The sequence below is a fragment of the Heterocephalus glaber genome, unplaced genomic scaffold, assembly GCF_053883595.1.
Source record: "Heterocephalus glaber isolate CG9 unplaced genomic scaffold, H.glaber_assembly_v1.0 deba00001428, whole genome shotgun sequence".
NCBI classification, from domain to species: domain Eukaryota; kingdom Metazoa; phylum Chordata; class Mammalia; order Rodentia; family Bathyergidae; genus Heterocephalus; species Heterocephalus glaber.
In genome coordinates, this window is record NW_028258293.1 from 17546282 (window position 1) to 17564134 (window position 17853).

Genomic DNA, 17853 nt, shown 5'->3' on the forward strand with positions numbered 1-17853 from the left:
CATCTGCCTAAGCACAAGGTCCCGAGTTTGATCCCCAGTACCAAAAAACAAAGAACAAAAAATAGAGTTATATTAGGATCTGTATTGGTCAGTGCTCACTAGAGAAATACATTAATATATCTGAGTTAGGAAGCTGGAGAGTCTGCAATGGAAGCCAGGAGATGGCTGTCCCAAGGCAATGGCGAATGATGGAGCTGCTCTGAAACCAAAGCAAGCTTTCCTTCTTTCCCTTTTTATACCACTCAGGCTACAAGCCTATTGGCTGGTGCCACTCAGACCCAGGGTGGGTCTTCCATCTTCAGTAAGTCCACTCAGTCACACCCAGAACTAAGCAAACCCAGTCAGTTGGGCATTTCTTACACAAGTTGACGTAACAGTTAAGTATCACAGGATCCAACTATTCTACTTCTGAACATGCATCCAAAAAATTGAAGACAGAGTCTCAGATATTTGTGCACCCATGTCCATAGCAGCATTATGCACTACAGTCAAGAACTGAGATGAATAAACAAAACATAGTATGTACAATGGAATATTATCCATAGATGAAGGAAGTGGAATGATGGTGGTCTGAAGTTGGAAATGGGGGCAATGGAAGATGTTATTGAATGGATCATAGAGTTTCAGTCCTGCAAGTTGAAAAAATTCTGGAGATGAGTTGTACAATATCGTGGGTATATTTGACATTAAACTATATTTTTAAATGGCTAAGGGTAAATTTTGTTTTATGCATTTTACCACAATTGAAAATAATTTTAAAAGCCAAAATAAATATTAAATTATTATTTAGTATATTTGTTACAACAAAGGTGAGCTTTCAGTAGAAGGTTTTAGCAAGCACGAAACTGAAAGGTGATAACGTAGTTTTCAAAGTCCACCAATGTGGTAAAGTGATAGGCATTTTAACGTGAAATTACCCATGCATTCTTTTTTTTTTTTTTGGTACTGGGGATCGGATTGAACTTGGGTCCTTGCGCTTGTGCAGCAAGTGGCGAAACCACTGAGCTAAATTCCTGGCCCTACCCATGGATTCTTGAATGAATTTAAGTATGATGTGTTCTTTTTAAGGTACAATTGTATTTAATTTGTTGATATTTTATTTAAGATTTTTAATTCTAGGTTTAGTTGAGAGATTTATCTATAATTTTCTTATATTTTTCTGTATTGTATTTTCTATAGTTTTCTGTATTGTCCTTTTTTTTAGTTTTGGTATCAATGTCTTATTAGATTCAGAACAAACTGAGCATCTTATCATCTTTTTTTTTTTTTTGGTACCAGGGATCGAACTTGGGACCTTGTGGTTGCAAAGCAGGCGCCGAAACCACTGAGCTAAATCGCCTGCCCATTACTATCTTTTTATCTTCTTTTGAAAGTTTATATAAAAGAAGATCATTGCTCTCTTTTTTTAAAAGATTTGGGAAACTTCATAATACTGATCCTTGTTCTTTTTTGGGGGAAGGATATTTGGCTATTAATTCAAGTAGTTGCTGGCTTATTCAGGTTTTTTTGAGTCAATTTTGATAACACAGTTTGATAGATTGTTAATTTCATTGAAGCTTTACTGACATAGTGTTGTTCACTATATTGTGCTACAGCTTTTAAAAATTCTGTACTATCAAATTCCATTGTTTTCTGTTTTCTACTTGTTGCTGACAAACTATCAGTTTATTGCTGTTCTGTGTAAGTTATGTCTTTTCTTACTGGCTACCTTTTTGATATTTTTCTTTCTTTAGTGTTTTCTATTTTACAATAGTATAGCATTTATACTTTTATTTTTACTATTTCACTCATTAAGGTCATATAATATGAAGACTGATATTATCAGTTCTGGAAAATTCAATTCCATTGAATATCACCTTTCTTGCATCCTCTCTGTTCCTTGTTCTGGAATTAAATACTAAAGATATTGGAGCATCTCATTGTGTCCTCTATCTTTATCCTCCCACTAATATTTTCATTACTCTATTTCTTGTAAAATCTTTAGATTTGTCTTCTAATTTAGTAATTCTCCTTTGATGGTAATTACTATGATCTTTGGGCAGTCCACTCTGTTTTATGTGTTTAATTTTAGGGACTCTGTTGTTTGTTTGGTTTTTCTTTCCTTTTTTCTTTTTTTTTTGGTACCAGGGATCAAACTCAGGACCTTGTGCTTGCAAGGCAGGCATGACACCACTGAGCTAATTCCTCGGCCCTTGTTCTGTTTTGTTTTTGAGGCAGGATCTTGTTATGTAGTTCAGGCTGACCTTAAACTCACTATGCAGCCCAGGGTGGTCTCGAAATCATGGCAATCCTCCTGCCTCAGCCTCCCAAGTGCTGAGACTGCAGGCGTGCACCACCACACCTGACAAGTGTTTCTGATAAGAATTCCCTGTGCTGCCTTCAAGATTCTTCTCCTCTTTGTAGTTAACATCTTGACTATGACATATCTGGATCACTCTGCGTTCAGCCTCCCCAGAGTTCATCAAACTTCCTGACGGCATAGATTTCTGCTTGTCATCAAATTTCAAAAAGTTTTCGCCATTGAATTTTTGATTATTCTTTCTGTTCTTTTCTCTCCTTTCTGATACTCCCCTTACATGTACTTAATGATATTTCACATTTAACACTGTTTTCCTGCTTCATTTTCTTTCTTTTTTTTTTGGTACCAGGGGTCGAACTTGGGTCCTTGCACTCACGAGGCAGGTGGCGGCACCACTGAGCTAATTCCCTGGCGCTATGGTTTCTTTTAAATAATTTCTATTTTATATTGATTTTCTCCATTTGATGAGATATTGCCACACCTTTCTTTGATTCTGGAAACCTGGTTTCCCTTAGTTGCTTGGACATATTTGTAATAACTGCTTTGAAATCTTTGTGCTTATTTCCACCATCTGGGCCCCTTCAACAGTAATTTTTATTACCTGCTTTCTTTCCTGCATATGGGTTACATTTTTCTCCTTCTTTCCACATTGCCTGTTTTAGTGACTAGTGGACATTTTAGATATCATTGTAGCAATTTGGGTACTTACTGCTCACTTTCTATGTGATTATTGTGTAGCCTCAAGTTTCCCCCTGCTTTTTAACTTTTATCCTAATGATCTAGGGATTATTCCTTGATTGGTTTAGCCTCTTTTAAAGTCATCATTATCATTATTTATACTTTTTTTGAGAAAGAAGTTCTCCCTATATAGTTCAGACTGGACTTGAACTAACTATGTAGCCCAGGCTGAGCTCAAACTCATGGCAATCCTCCTGTTTCAGCCTCCCAAGTGCTGGAATTCAGGTTTAAAGGTTATTATTAATATAGTTGGATTAATAGCTACTATATACTTTGCAATTTTTAGTTTTTGCCCTTGTTCTGTGTTCCTATTTTTGTCTTCCATTATTTTTTGAGGGAGGGAGATTGAGACAGGGTTTTGCTATGTAGCCCTTGAAGTCACAATGCTCCTAACTCAGCCTCCTGAGTGCTGGAAATGCAGATGTGTATCACCAAACTCAGCCCTCTTTGTAGTATATTTTTTTTGGTACCTGGGGTTGAACTCAGGACCTCGCACTTGCCAGGCAGGCACTGTGGCACTGAGCTACATCCCTGGCTATGCAGTTTTGTTTTGTTTTTGAGACTGGGTCTCACTGTGTAGTTCAGGCTGACCTTGAACTCAGTATGGAGCCCAGGATGGCCTCAAACTTGCAACAATCCTCCTGCCTCAGGCTCATCCTCTTAAGCGCTGGGATTACAGGCGTGTGCCACCATGCCCCACCTACCTTTGTGGTTTTAATGGAGCATTTCCTCAGCTGTGTGCTGTCTTTTAATGAGCCAATCAAAGGCAATCTTCATGTTACAATGTTTTCAATCTAGAGATTTCTTTTTATTTCTTGGAGTTTCTCACTCTAGATTGTCCATCTGTCACTACTTGCTGTCTATTTTCGCCTGCAGCATATTAATAATTATCGTTTTGACCTCCCTTCCTGATAATTCCAACATCCTTGTCATCAATGGGTCTGGTTCGGGTGCTTGCTCTGTTTCTTCACACTGTGTTCTTTGCCTTTAGTATGTCTTCTCGTGTTTTCTTGCTCGCCAGGCATGAGGCACCAGCACACACAGACCTGCCGTACAGACCTCAGCAATGCTTTTGTCAGGTGTTAGGGAGGGAGGCAACCTGCAGGCGATGATGACTTCCCCAGTCTGGCAGTGGCCTTGTGCCTTCGGGCTGTGAGCCCCACACTCCCAGCCTGGGGGTACAGGATGAGGTCAGTGGGCTGGAGATGGGTCTCCTCCTTGCCCTGTGGAAGGCTGGGAGGGGCTGGACCCAAGTATTTTATTTCCTCCACGTGGAAAGCTAGAACAAGCAGGGTTGGGTATTTTCCTTTCCCTAGGTCAACTGGGCTCTGATAAAACTCCAGCTGGTTCAGTTTTAGTTAAATAATGTCTCCCGAGGGCAGAACTTGTTAAGAAGAATGGAATGCCCGAGTGTATTTCAAGATGGTTCCTTTCCCCATCTCTCTGCCAGAAGCACAATAGGGTTTTTCTCTAGTAGTCATCGTGAGAACCTACAAGAACTCCAGGAGGTAAAACTCACAAAGTGCGGAGCCCCTGTGACTGGGCTCCCCTTGAACTTTAATTTCACAGTTTGCCCACCCCGAGCCTGCAGTGTCTTGTCCATTGCAGTTTCCTTACTCTGCCAGCGGTAAGTTGTGATTCTCTGCATTTACCTGCTGGTCTCTCCAGCTTGGAAGGCAGAGAGAGGTTCATGGTGATCCCACTTCTCTACTGGAGTTAAGAACTGTTGAGCTTTCAGCTCGTGCCACTGTGTATTACAATTAGGATGGTGCAGTGGCTTCCAAGTTTCTTACATGCCAAACTGGAAAGTGCCGGTTCGATTTTTACCTGTTGCTGTTGGATAGGTGGGTAGTTTGCAATCACAAACCAGCAAGTTTACATTTTTGCCCCTACATTCAACCAAGGATGCATAACTTAAGTCTGCTCTCTGGTTGCTCCTGGGCTGGTGCAGTTCGGTGCATGCGACTGCCTGGGGGAGTGGGACTTCATTGTTAAGCTTAGCTTCTTAGGAGTTGCCTCTGGGGTAGAGTAGCTTGTTGCTCTCTGAGTATGTGGTCAGATGCTCTGCTTAAACTCTTTATTTGACGAACCTTCACCTTGTGTTGTCTGGCCATGTCAGGCTTGGGGAATGCTTTCAAGTCCACCCCCACATCTCTGATTGCTGCGGGGGGCAGCTGTGAACGTGTGCATTACCGCCCTGACCCCAGCACTGACTCTGATCCTGTGAAGTGTCTCCTTGGCTATCTCTTGCCCTGAATCTGTTAAACTTCTGCCTCCACTGCTACAGTGGACCCTTGACTTACGAACTCAATTCATTCCCGAGGGCAGGTTGTAACTCAAATTGGTCAATTGAAGGCTCAGCCTCCTCTATACTGCCTTCAAAGTCTCTCTCCTGTATCCAGGCAGATCTCAGTGTCCTTAGAGAGACCCTGGCCCAGGATTTCTCAACCCCATGCAGGAAAGGATGTTGTAATGTTCCTTCCAGAACTCTTTAAGGGTTTAATCTGTATCTGAGACCATCTGGAAGCATAAGCCGCTGGCATTCAGGTTGTAACTCAAGACCTATAACTCAAGTTAAAACAAATTCTAGTCCTAACTCAAGTTGTTCAGGGTCCACTGTATTTCGCTCCTGTAACAGAGCAAACAACCTCCTCTTGCTGTTCTCCGAGGCACGTGCATGGTTTTCAGCTTTCTTGGGCATGGAGTTCTCCCACCCCTTTCAAATAGCTGGTCCCTTCGGGCAGTACCACGGAGCCCTTATTTCCGGGCCCAGCTTGCCCCATGATGGAACCTCGGTGCCACTGTGCCAGAATTGGAGGTGAACACCACTGTTATCAGCTCTTGCCCTGTGAGTGGAAGAAGGTTGGGTTAGGAGGGTGGACATCTCTTGTTTTCCTGCCTTGACCTTCCTGGCATGGAAACTGTGCCCCAAGGGCATATGGAGTAGTTGTGGAGGCAGCTGGGTTGCTAGTATTTGCAGCCTGCTATGCCTGCAGGAGTTGCTGTCCTCCAAGGGGGCGGGGTTGGCTGGAGGAGCAGTAACCCTCTCCTGGTCCTGTGGCTGAATCTGCCTAGTGGAGCTCCTGCAATGTAAGTAGGTAGCAGTGGAGAGAGCAGTGTGGTAGATTCAAAGTCTTCACAGCTTCTCGTGGATTAAACTCACAAGCTCCAACTGGGAGATGGAGGGAGAAGGGTCTCATTTTCTTGATTGCTTCTTTTTTTTTTTGGTACTGGGAATCGAACTTGGGACCTTGTGCTTGCGAGGCAGGCGGTGGAACCACTGAGCTAAACCCCCAGCCCCTAGCCATATGGTGTTTTTTTGTTTGTTTTGTTTTTTTGGTACTGGGGATCGAACTTGGGACCTTGTGCTTGTGAGGCAGGCAGTGGAACCACTGAGCTAAATCCCCGGCCCTTGATTGCTTCTTGACTGTTATTTCCACCTGAAGTGGAGAACCATGGAGGTGGGAGTGGATAAAAGTGGTTAGTGGCTTGCAAAGATTGAATAGATTTTTTTGAGTGAATATTTCTCCTTTTGCTGTATACCCTTCAGACAATTTCTGGAGACTTTAAATCATTGTTTTCTTAAAACCATTGCGGTTCACTGGGCCTGAGGACACTGAGTTCTTTACTCTGCCATTTTGGAAGACCTGTCCCTAAGATAGTTTTGTGAAAATGGAAATCCAATGTAATGATTTTTCTGCTCTGAAGCTTTTCTTCCTCTCAAACATAAAGCCTTTAATGATTTCTCCATTGCTTTTAGAGTAGCATCTAAAAGTCTTAATCTGGCCAACCTGTAAAATCTAGCCTACCTCTCTTGCTTCATTTTGAGCTAATTTCTTTGTTATGTTCCCATGGCCATGAAAGGTCTCCACCTGTTCCTCTAACATGCCACACTCTCTTCTTCCCTCACCCCCTTTTCTGTGCTTAGAAAACTGTTTCATCCTTTATCCTCAATAACAACCTTGGCTCTATTTGTCCCTAACCCTCCAAATGGGCAGACTGCCCTTCAGTGTAAAAATAGTGTTGGTAGTTTACTTGTGTCAAGGACTTTTAAGTCAAGTGACTTCAGTAGAGAAATGAAATGTGATTACAGAAAGGAGCCTAACTCTTTGAGTGCCATCACTCTATGGTTCAAATCTACAGCTCCGTGAAGCTACCCCGGAAGGCCTTCACTATTTCTCCAGGCAAAATGGATGACTTGGCTTGTTAGGGAAGAGGTCAGGGGTTCCAGGGGAAAAAGACAATGACTAACACATGGAGATTTCTCCCTTCTCTGTCTTATTTGTAAGTGATGTTCTCCACAGAAAAAAAGCCTGCTACATTTCTTAGCTCTATGAGGAGCTTCTGCCATAGTACAATCGGACACCCCTATCTTACTCAATATCCTGACTGGCTTTGTTTAGAAAGTGTGGTCCTTATGAGGGGCATAAGTTTGGAGGGTTTAGCCTCCCAGCCTTTGTCTAGGGAAAGCAGGGCCTTTGCTGAGGGGTCCTGGTGTGCCGTGGCCCACAGTGGCCAGGTTGCCTAGGGGTGTGGGGAACAGGCTGTTTCCTCATCCTATTAATACCCCACAGTCAGGCTGTGACCCACGTTCCCAGTGAGAAAGGCAGGCAGGGCCTCTGGACTGTCACGTGTTGGAAGCAGGGCCAGCAGGCAAAGAGCCCCTGTGAGAATGTCCAGGGCAGGAGAAGCAGACAGGTCACAGGGGCTCAGTGACGCAGGGGTGGCGCTGAATGGGAAAGGATGCAGGCCTGCAGTGTAGAAGTATCATTGCACGAACCCTCTTTGGGCCTCGGGCTTTTATCAAAGGACCCTCTCAGCTCTGGAGAATGGCCTCCTTGTAGGAGCCATTTCCTCTTGACTGGTAGGCAAGGCCCTGGGCTCTACCACCCTTGCATACATCCTGATTGTCCTCCTGGCCTGCCCTGCTTCCAGGCTTGGTGAGTGTGGGCCAAGGAGATGCATGAGTAATAGATTTGCACCCACATTTTCCACACCCCATCTGGGGACACAAAGGCTGGCAAAGCATGCATATGTTTCTGGGATTATGACCAGAGCACGTATAATCAGAGCTGCCCCAGAAATCTGGAATCCACTGTGGCCAAAGTTTCAGCAGAAGGACCCCAGTGTCTAGGGGATGCTCAAGCCTAGCAGCTTTGTCCTTTGTCTTATGTTGTTATCCAAGCTGGGCTCATTTTAGGTGACAGGCAGGTGACAGTAGGAATCGGTAATGACAGACTTCATAGGAGCCTCTATAATCTTGACTTGGTGTGACCTCAAATTTGTTAGGGTTTTTGATGAACGTGCTTCCCAAACAATTTTGACAGTATGGGGCCAGTTTTGGTCTTTAGGTTAGCAACATCTTTTTTTAAAAAATGATAATGTTCACTTTGGTGAAGGGGAGAGAGATGAATACTACAAGTATAGCTAAGAGAATGCTCTGACACCGAGCTACAGCCCCAGCCCCTCATTAATGAAACTTCCATATTAAGGAGGTTGCTAGTTTGTACAGGAGGCTCAAAGTTAGATTTCAGGCAGCTCCTCTTACATATATTCTGTCCCATAATGCACTTTCACCTAGTAATTCCCTTTATAGTGATTTCCTTTCAGAAAATGATCAGCTATATAGACAAATATTTGTGATATTTATCTCAGTGTCATTACTATCAGAATATGGAAATTCAGTGTCTAATAAAAATGGTTAAACAAGTCAGGTTAAACTCATAGGTGGAATACTATACCTCCATGAAAAAGCACATATTTTATTTAGAAAAAGTACATAGCTCACAGAAAATAAAATACTGATCTTAAATACATGAAACAGGTGCTGATCTTGAATCAAGAGAAAGAAACAAATTAAAAGAGCATGAGATGCCAAAGTTACTAGTAAAAGGCTAATAGGCTTGATAACCTTTGTTAAGGTTAGGAGTTGCCACTGGGTTAAATTTAGTGGCTTTATACAACAATAAACACTTGTTCTCTCTCGAGCTACTCGTAGGTCAGGAGTTCTGGAGCAGCCCAGCTAGGACCTTAGGTTGTCTACCCTGAAGGCTCAGCTTGCTGCTCACTCACCGGGCTGGCGGAGTGACCTGGCTGATGGAAGGTCTCAGTCTCTCCTGGGGGCTCCCCGGGGGCCATTGATGACCTGGGTTATCTGGTGACGACTGGCTTTCTCCTGAGAGATCCAGGAGGCAGATGGCAGTCATGATACCTTTTGTGATTTAGCCTCAGAAGTTACAAAACACCCTTGCCACTGCCCTAGGGGGGGTCACACAGACCAGGCCTGATGCAGTGTGGGAGGGGAGGAGTTAGGAATACACCTGGTGAGGATTATCAGGGCCACCTTGGGGGGTGCTAGAGAATGAGGTCGTTCACTTAGCTCTGGTACTGTTGGGGAACTATATCCTAAATATATTAGTGTATATGTGTGTATGTAAATCTTATATTCTATCTCAGGAAGGACATAAGCTCACACTACTGGTCCCTTGGGGGAATGTTATTTTAATATTTTTCAAATTTTGTACCATAGAGACAGAGCGCCTAGTCAATTTGATTAAAAAATAAAAATTGATTTCAAAAGCAAAAAAGAAAGAGGCCCACATGGTGGCATATGCCTGTAGTCCCAGCTACTTTAAAGGCTGAGGCAGGAGAATCATTTGAGCCCAAGAGTTTGGGGTCAGGCTGGGCAACATAGTGAGACCCCATCTCAGAAAAAGGAAAACAAGAAAGGAGAGAGAAAAAAGGGAGATAGCAATGCATTTTAAAATTACTTGAAAAATGCTTATAACATAAAAATAAATATAGTAAACCGTTTATTAGTTTACAGCAATACCCATGGAAAAAAGACCAAACATACCAAAATGACACTGAATAATAAAATGTTTACCTTACTATGTTTATCTTGCAGATTTTCTACAACTTTTATATTTCCATAATCAGATAAAACCATATAACTAATTTTGTTTAATAAGATCAAAGGAAATTTTCTACTCTCTTTTTCTTTTTTTTTGGTACCGGGGATCGAACTCGGGACCTTGCAAGGCAGGCGACAGAACCACTGAGCTAAATCCCCAGCCCTCTACTCTCTTTTTCATACTTCTTCTGTTGCCTTTTCGTATTTTGATTTGGAGCTTGGGTCCCAGTATATTACCCAGGCTCATTTGGAACTCCTGGGCTCAAGGGATTGCCCTTGCCTCAGCCCGGCCTAATGCTGGGACTATAGGCACGCCCCACCCTCCTTGTTCATTTTTCTTACTGTTAAATATAAAACCAAAAAAATTTAAACTGCAATTGGCCTTTTCAGGGCTGTGGGTGGGGCTTCTGAGCAGTGATCTGTGGAGTGAGGAGCAGTGTCCCTGGGATCTGTGGTGAGGCTGGCTCAGCCCTCTCCCTCTGCCCACCGACTGACCTTGGAGAGCAGAGCATGCTGTGGCTCCCCAGTGCTGGCCGGCACCCTTCCCAACCAGAGACCTCAGCCTGTTGATCAGCCACATCTGCTGCTGCAGGAGCGACCTTGGGAATGAGAAGCACAGTGGGTTGTTGGGAGCCACCAGAAAGAGACCCAGGAGGAGAGCCCTGCACAGAGCAGATTCGGCTGCAAACACTGGGACCCTGGTGTTCTGGGCTGCCTGAAACCCATCCTCAGTTGGAAGGCCTCACTTGGTTTCTTGAACGCCTCTCAGGCTGAAAGTCTTTGTCTTCTGTCTCTCTAGGGCTTTGTCTGCCATTCCAGGCAGAACCTGAGTCTTAAAGCCGTGAAATTCCTAGCACAGGGTGCTAGTTCATTGGGATAGCTGTTTTCCTTTCAAAAAGTAGTCTTGAATTTAATAGTGTAAAAGGGCAAAGGAAGGACAGTTCCTGGATCCTGAGCTGAGATGTTGCCACGTACTGCTGAGATAGCTGTCATGTGCTGTGTATCAGTTAGGGTTCACTAGAAGAACAGAGCTGCAAAGTAGCCTTCTAATGGCTGCCTGCAGAGTCGGGTGGCAGAGCACAAAATGGCTGCCTGTGTGCTGAGAGGCTCAAAGGCCTGGAGCTCACTGCAGTCTGGTGTGAGTCTGTTGGAAAGCCTGAGATGGAAGACTCAAGAGTCTGTGATGGAAGCCTGAAGAAATTGGAGAAAAATGTCCAAAGGTGATGGCAGACAGGGGAGCTCCTCCAAAGAAGCAAAAGGGAAGACTACTACTACTTTCTCTTATTCCATTCAGGTTACAAGCCTATTAGGTGGGGCCACCCACTTGAGGAGTGGGTCTTTCCTCCTCAGTTTGTTGTCTACATGTCAATCACCCACAGACACACCCAGAACTGGGCTCCACTAATCACTATGTGTTTCTCAATCCTTTCAAGTTGACATTGCATGTTGTTATCTAGGTTGTAAACTAAGTATACATCTAGGACAGCATCACTGATAAAGTAGACACTAATTTGCATATTTATCACATTTGCATATTTATCAGTTATCACAGGAGATCATGTAAATCGAACACAATTAGTATAATTTTTAGACATATAGAAGAAAAGTGTCTTGAAGGGGTACCATTTTCTAGTTGGCTGCATGGGTCAGTAGCAGATGTAAGTAAGTGCAGAATTTGGTACAGGGGTGACATCTTGCCCTTGTCCACAAACCCAGGCCAGTCTGCCAAGGAACTCATGGGAGTGAGTAGAGGTGACTGTATGGTACTGGACAGACCAGCCCAGACAGATGTTCACAGGTGCTGAGTGGTAGGCAGAAGGATGGGCCCTTCTCCCATTTTGAATGGCGCTGTCTGTTCAAGCCTCGTATTTGGACTTCTGGCTTCCCCAGGTATGAGAACTGCACACTGATGTGTGTGGATTTCAAAGCAGTCATTGAGACCTAAAAGCTTTATTAAACAGAAATCATCTCCTGACTTGGCAAGCTTTGGTGCCTTGGTCGCTGTGGTGTTAATCCTAACTCCTAGCCCCACGTGCTCTTTCCCAGCTTGGACAGCAGGACTGCCGAGATGACCACATCTGACTGCTCACACCTTTGGCACTGTGCAGGTGTGAGTAGAAGCATACATGAAAACGTACTCTTGTGGATAATGAATGCACATTGGTGTCCCTCTAAGATTCTTATTGAAATATGGGTATAACTTACTTTTGGCTATGTTTGGGTTCCAGGTGGGAAAAGCCAATTTGCTGTAGAGACGTATAGTTGAAATGTGTCTGTAGACTTGAGCTGCCATGTTTGGGGGAGGTGTTTTGTTTATTTTCCAGTTCAGCGATATAACCCAGGTCCTTGTTCACGCTAGGCAGGTGATATATCCTCAGCCACTGGGGAAATGTTTTAGTAATGAGGGGCCTCAAGTCTGGGAATGGCTCCCCTCACCACCTATGATGCAGGACCTCTTTTTCTCTTTCATCTTTTTCTGCTCTCTTTACCTGGTCAGCTAACTCATTGGGCAGAAAGAGCCAGAAGTTCTTGAAATCTGGGGGCCTCTGAGTGCTTCATATCCCCTTTAAGGAGACATATTAGACCCCTTTTGTCATAAGGTCTCTATAGGTCACTCCTTAATGTCCTACCTGAGCAAATCAGATCCTCTTGCTAAATTCCAAATTTCTATCTGACTGGCTGTGGAATACCTAAGAAGAAAAGATGTATCAAAGAAGAAAAGATGTCTCCAAAGTGAACACATCAGTCATCTTTCCCATTCACCACTACTTTCTCCTCCTCTTCCAGCGACTATCTTGGTATGGCGACCATGAAAATGTGTCTAGCAGAACTTCAACTACAGAGTACAAGTAACCAAAGACCAGCTTCTGTGCCCTGAATTCCATCACTGAGTTTGCCCTGTGACCGTGTTTCCCATGGGCTGCTCCCAGCAGTGTGTAAGCCTTACAGAACATATCAGGACAGATGGGTTCCTGGAAACATGGACTTCAGCTCAAGGACTCGCTGATGGCCTCAGAGCACTGCATTGCACAACTCTTGGGGCCTCCTATACTTGTGGTTTCTCTAAGGTTTTTGCAAATCCTTCCTTGCTTGGACATTTAATACCATCTTGGCATTTTCCTCAAGGACTCCGACTGATAAAAGTAGTCTTGTGAATGGAGTAGGAGTGCTATTGACCCTTTTCCATCTTGAGAGGATTGGCAGGTCATCCTTACAGGGACACATACCTAGTCTAAGATGACTTTGCCCTTCCTGCTTTTGGCTGGCATGGTGAGTCCTGTGATCGGGGCTCACTCTTGCTGGGGGGACACAGCATTCTGTTGGACTGTAGAGCATTGAGATACTCTTTCATCAAAACACAATGCTAAGAGCTTGAAAAATCAAGTCCATATAACAGGAAAAGATATTTGCAATCCATGAACTTAATATAGCATGTGTACAGAATATACGAATATTTCTTAACTCAGACTAACATATTCTTAGTGAAATACTGATAAAAACTGCAAGTTGTTTAAACAAATTTGTTATGACTTCAGACATATAGAAAAATGTGTCTTGAAGAAGGACCAAGTAAGGTACTAATACTACTGGCCTTTTTTCACCTTCCAAGGCAGATTATTCTTTCTAGTATAGGAAATTGATTGCCACTGAACTGTACTCGTAGCCCCTTTTTAAATTTTATTTTGAGACAGGATCTCACTAAGTTGCCCAGGGTGGCTTTGAGCTTGCAATCCTCCTGTCTCTTTCACCTTAGTGACTAGGATTGTGGAATGAACTACTATGCTTAGCCCCAATTGGATTCTTTATTTTATTAGTATCTGTTGGTGATACATAAAAATTATATTTGTTTTGGAGGATCAGCACATATACATTATTACAAGTCAGATAACCCAACAGAAAAATGAGCAAAGTTCTTTTAAAAAGCATGTCACAAAGCCAGGCAAGATGGTGCACACCTGTAACCCTAGCACTCTGGGAGGCTGAGGCAGGACCATCACAAATTTGAGCCCAGTCTAGGCAACTTAGTGAGACCCTTTCTCAGAAAGGGGCTGGCAATGGAGCTCAGTGAGAAGGTCCTGAATTCAATCCCCATTACTGAAAAAGGAGGGGACTTGTCTTTTTTGTCAATATTTTCAGTATCAAAAATTTAGAAAATATAGAACAGAAAAAAAGATTCAGTGAGACTACTGGCTTTGAGCATTTTCTTGATTGTCCTTTTGATTTTCTCTATGTGTTCAGATACGGGCTTCTCTAATCCCTAAGTCAAATCAGGACCAACTCTAGATGTTGTCTGTGACTGCCTTTTAACAATATATAGTCCGCTATATACATTGTAAACACCTTTCCATGTCCTTCACGTTCTTTTAGGCATTTAAAGGGCGGCTGGTCACCATTGCATTGGGACCACCATCATTTATGAACTCATTTTTCTTAAGTTTTTTCCAATCTTTTCAGCATTATAAATAATAATGTGGCAGTCATCTTTGCAGCTCAACTTTACCCTACGTTCAGGATTTTTAAAAAAAAATCCGCAAGTCCTATAAGTTGAGTGGATATAAAGAATGCATATATGAGGTTTCTTTCACCATGGTAAATTTTTTAACCAGTCAAGTAACAGATTAAAAAGAGCACAATATGAAGTGTGTTCCTGTCAGGTTCTAGGCATCCTAAGAACAACAGCAGTATTAGTAACTACTATGGTGCCTATTATATTGTTTCATTTATTTCTCCCTAACCCCAGCCCTACTAGTTAGGTAGCTACAAAGAGATGCCTTTTACTAATGAACAAACAGGTTCTAAGACCTCACTGAACAACAAGTTCTTGCAGAAGAAAGCTTGATCCAAAGCCAGGCCCATTGGACACCATGCCTGCCCCTCACTCCGTGGAGTTGCCCCGGAGAATGGTAAGCTCCATTGCCAAATTGTACCAGAGAGCCCAGCAGGACCAGCAATTGCTGTAAGCTGTGATACCCATGGGTCACAATGAGCATGGCACGAGGTCATGCTTTATTGATGCTAATGGACTGATCACAAAAGAAAGCGAGATTGCAACAGAAGACACTGACTCTGCAAGGGCCACACTGGTGGGGAGGTAATCTGAGTCTGATGGAAGTTAACAGAAGATAAGTTGAAATCCTGTGTCAACCCACTTGTGCATGACATGTTGCAAGCTTGTACAAGCCTCCTTGGCCCTCAGGGTACCAGGCTGTTTGGCCTCATCCCCTGGAGTCAGATTGATAAGCACATTCCATGGAGACCGGATGAAGCTGGAAGAGACTGGAAGCTGATCAGTTTATGGAGAGGAGAGGTTTGTGCATGCTTCTGAAACACGTCCTGGAGTTTCTGTGGAAGATTTTTTTTTTTTTTTTGGTACCAGGGTTCAAACTTGGGTCCTTGCATTTGTGAGTCAGGCGGCGGAACCACTGAGCTAAATCCTTGGCCCAGGAAGGTTAAGGAATGAGACTTTTGAGGGATGTTCCATGAAACTCAAGCTGCCTCAAGTTTCCATGAAGTATAGTACTGGTACCAAAAAGCAGCAAGAAAACCGTGTGTGTGTGTGTGTGTGTGTGTGTGTGTGACAGTGTGAGTGTGAGAGAGTCCACGTGGATGTATGTGCAAGTGTGTGTGTGAGAGGTGATCCATGCAGAAAAGGCTGTGACTGACACATTTTAGGGAAACTGAATATGTACATCTAATGATGATGATTTATTTAGTCTTTTTTCACGCTGACTGACATTCCAACACACTCATCAGTTGATGAAGTGAGTAGCCTGGGTAGGGAAAGAGAAGGAAGGAAAGGGACATCATGAAGTGGGAGAGAGGGCTTTAAAACACCACGAATCTAGTTTCTAATTAAAATTCAGCCACTGATTGGTGCCATGTAAGAGTAATAATGACTAAATTTATTGAACATTGTAATATTTTAGGATCTGTGTGAAGGGTATATTCTCTGTCTCATTCAATGTTCAAAACCACTCTATAACTCTGTTTTGTCTCTGATTGTCCCCATTTTACAGATGAGGAACTGAAGTTCAGAAGCTTGGTGAGCATTGGGAAATGTCACAAGATTTGAACTCAGGCCCATTTAAATTAAATGTGTATATTCTTTTTTTTTTTTTTTTTTTTTTTGGTACTGGGGATTGAGCTCAGGACCTTGAGCTTTTGAGGCAGGTGGCAGCACCACTGAGCTAAATCCCTGGCAATGTGTGTATTTTTTTTTTTTTAATAGCTCATGGTTTCTTTTATACAAGAAATCCAAAATATAAATAAGGAGCAAAATAAAAGATAATAGGAAGTAGGGAGATCTTTTTTAAATGGAAAGGGCAACGAGAGATAGAGTGAGAAGGGATGGAAGGGAGGGAAAAAGTGTGGATAAAAAAGAATTGAAGAATAAATAGAAATGTAACTTTTGCATATGGGAAGGGGACCAACAGTTGGAAGGAGGAGGAAGGGATGAAAGAGATAGGGGATGTTGTAGTCAGAAAGATTCGGCAAGGGAATACATGAAATACAGGACACATAACTTATAGGTTATTTTATGATAATTACCCAAAGAGTCAAATGCAAAGGAGTGCAGGAAATTAACTTCACACTAGAAGCCCAAAGGATTTAACAGAGGACCTAGGTCCCAGCAGTTTCCCACACAAGTCCAGCCGAAGGCCTAGAGTCCAAGGCAATGTGTCTTCCTCGAGTCCAGCCAGTGGCCTAGAGCCCACGGCAATGTGTCATGCTTGTCCGTATTGAGGATCTGCACCTGGAAGACCCAAAGGCCAGTAGTGGAAGCCAGAAAATCTACACTGGTGAGATGAAGGATTTGTGCCACCAAGCTGAGGGATCCACATTGGAGCCAGGAAGTGATGCTCACGGTGAAGATCAGGGCTCCCCTGATGAGAACAGCAGCCATTCCCAGCAACAGCGAGGTCCCGAGCTCCTCCTCCAATGAAAACATCCTAGTTTGCATCAGGAAAACTATCCACACAGCAAGCTTCTCCTAGCAAATCAACAGGCCCAATGTGTGTATTCTTAATGGCAGAACGTGGAGGGCATTTTTAGAAGCCAGACTTCTGTTTCCTTCCCTGTAAAGCAGAAATAAACACATCTAGGCTGCAGTATTGTCTGAAGGTCTAAATAAAATGTGATTTAGACCAGTTGACAGGTCCTCAATAAGTACGACTTTATTTCCCTGCCCAGTGTTTCAAGAAGCAGAGAGGGCATTAGAAAATGACAATAAAAAACCGAACTGTAGAACCCCAAATAACCTTGGTGAGCCTAGTTCAGGTAGAGGGCAACGTTATATAACAGAAACAAAATTCAGATTCAACTCTGCAAACTAAGTGGATGAACTCTGAGTCCAGAATTTCACCTGTACTGGTTGCACAGTGAGCTTGTGGGTGATGAAATTCTAATGGCACACGAAGAAGTGATGCCCTAAAGGACTACCCTACACAACACCATGTCCCTGGGTTCATCTCCAAGGGGTGGGTATAGCATCTCTGTTATTATATTTATTTTATTCACATAGCACAACATTTACCTTTGGAAGTGTCCAATTCAGTGGTATTACAATTTTCACAAAGAAGTGTTACTGTCACTGCTGTATAACTAATTCCAGAATATTTTCACTACCCCAGAAGGAATTTCATCCTCATTAGTAGTTACTCCCTTCTCCCCTCTCAGTCCCTGCAACCACTAGTCTGCTTTCTGTTTCAATAGGTTTGCCTTTTCTGCACATTTCATATAGAGTCATATAATATGTGGCCTTTTGTGTCTGGGTTCTTTGACTTAGCATAATGTTTCAAGATTCATCCACATTGTGGCATAAAACAGTATTTCATTCCATTTTATGGATCAGTGATGTTCTATTGTATGGATATAGTATACTTTGTTCGTTCATTAGTTGATG

General features: G+C 43.0%; 1 long non-coding RNA gene across 1 annotated transcript in view; it reads left to right on the forward strand.

The window, feature by feature from the left end:
• The first annotated feature begins 4413 nt into the window (after nucleotides 1-4413).
• Nucleotides 4414-17853, forward strand: part of LOC147827988 (uncharacterized) — a 63592-nt gene continuing 50152 nt past the window's right edge. Inside the window, exon 1 of the long non-coding RNA XR_015451446.1 lies at nucleotides 4414-4664. This is a non-coding gene — a long non-coding RNA (uncharacterized LOC147827988). The remainder of the gene's footprint in view (nucleotides 4665-17853) is intronic.